The following is a 1,975-nucleotide window of genomic DNA, read 5'->3' as shown; positions in this document are numbered from 1 at the left end:
TTATTTCACTTGGATAATTCACTCAGTAATGACAATTGCTGTGTGCCAATTCTGAGAGCAAACCTATGCCCTATGCAATGTCTACACATGTCTCTGTATATAACTCAGATTATCACTGTATTTATTTCTACAGTTGCTTTTTTTGTGGTTATGGCTATTGCTATGCCTTTACCTGTGCCTGTCAGTTCAACTGACCTTATTTCACCTGGAGTTAAGACGGATATAGCTATATGGCTTTAGCCATAGCTATTACTCAAGCTTTTAAGGACACTACAGCAGGAATCCTGGATTTGTACATCTGTACGGATTGCTTTATCCCTAATGAACTGAACTTCAATTCAATAGGTCTCCATGCTAGATGGTGAAGGGAAAATATTTTGGTCTACCATTAACAAGACTAATATCTGATCCAGAGCACCCCACCCACTGATCGGAGCATTACCAAGTACCATCAGAAGTAGTCAAGCTGGTGATATCATACATGGATTTACTGAAGATGAAGTTAACTCTGGGAAACTTCACCACCCAATGGCAGAGGCTCAAGAAGAGCATCATGACTCCCAACTTTCAGCTCTGTGCTCAGTGCTTCTGCTCCTCAGTCTCATCAGAGGTGGAAGAATTCAAAGCAACCAAGATTGATGTGAAGATCTTGCAAAACAGTAGTCAGCACGCTGCTGATGGTGATGGAAGCAGAAATTAACTGCAAACATGAAGAGATTGTTGGGGTGGTCTGTCAAGAGGGACTTTGAAACTACATTGCCAAGAGATGGAGCAAGCCAATGCCAAAGGCAAAAGAGGACTAGTGGTATAGAGGGTCCCAGAGGGAGCAAAGGAAGACTGCCACATAAAGCAGTAGGCCTCGGCAACCAGGGACAGTAGTTGCAGTGGAACCAAGCACTCACTGTCCTGGAAGAAACTTTGGGGTACTGATCAGGAGAAGTTGACCTTCCTCCTGCCTGCTGTGACTGACCTTTGCCAACACCAAATAACCCAAAGATCTAGGGTAAGATACGCCCTGTGAGCAGTGTGGAGCAACCCTTTGCACCCATTACGTCATGACTGGATGTGTCAAATAAATGGGAAAATACTAATACTGGTCTTTACAGAAATTCCCAAATGGATGGATCTGCTGAGTGTCAAAGACAGCAAACACCAGGCATCACTACCCAAAGATGCAATTTCCAAAGGTAAGGTAAAGTACTGCCAATAACCTGCCCTTCGTTTTGTTTGAAGTGGACCTGAAGAAGAATCTTGTCTTTCCAGAAAAGGAGGCTGTAACCTCACTCCAACCAGACACTATTATCCAGGAGCACAAAAATGATCTTAGTAGCCGATCTCACTGTGTCCCTGGAGGACAGACTAGCCATCTCTCACCGACTCAAGAAAGTTAAGTACCAAGTTATTGATGAAGCTCTTGTCAACGGATGCTTGATTCTAGAGTCAGTATTGTGTATTTTTCATTAGTTTTTATTGTATTTTTTATTTTTTATTATTATTTTAAGCTCAGTTTAGTTAGTTTCCTGAGTGGTTTTGCTTGTTTCAGTTTAGTTTGTATTGTTTAAAAAGGTATAGTTTTAGTTTAGTTTTCAATAGTTTCAATATTAGTTTTAGTTTTTAAAATATATGTAATTTAGGAAGTATGTTTTCAGGGGAAAGAGTTGAAAGGTTTAGTATAGGTTTTACAACACAAACACACTGACTCACAGTCATGTAGACATCCTAGTTTTAAACTAATGCATCAGGGACTACAAGCACCTTGCTACCAAACATTATGAACCCAAAGCTCTGTGTGTTTTGTCAATAATGACGTTGTTAGCAAAGGAGAGATGGGCAGTTTTTTCATTGCTGGTGGTTGTTTCAGTGTTTACAAAGCTCAACCTGAAGCGAGAACATATGTTGGGGAAGTGGTTCTGCAGAGTGTGTGCCTGAGCAGTGACTGAGACTGAATAAGAGACATCTGATGGCTCTAAATGTT

At 40.9% G+C, this 1,975-nt stretch overlaps 1 long non-coding RNA gene across 1 annotated transcript; it reads left to right on the top strand.

Moving 5' to 3' along the window:
• Nucleotides 1-699: 699 nt before the first annotated feature.
• Nucleotides 700-1,366, top strand: LOC127362445 (uncharacterized). The gene is made up of 3 exons (XR_007884465.1): nucleotides 700-1,003; nucleotides 1,107-1,187; nucleotides 1,264-1,366. It is a non-coding gene; the product is annotated as an uncharacterized LOC127362445 (long non-coding RNA).
• The last annotated feature ends 609 nt before the right edge of the window (nucleotides 1,367-1,975 follow it).

The sequence above is a fragment of the Dicentrarchus labrax genome, unplaced genomic scaffold (assembly GCF_905237075.1).
Source record: "Dicentrarchus labrax unplaced genomic scaffold, dlabrax2021, whole genome shotgun sequence".
Taxonomy (NCBI): domain Eukaryota; kingdom Metazoa; phylum Chordata; class Actinopteri; family Moronidae; genus Dicentrarchus; species Dicentrarchus labrax.
This window is presented reverse-complemented; position numbering and strand designations above follow the sequence as displayed.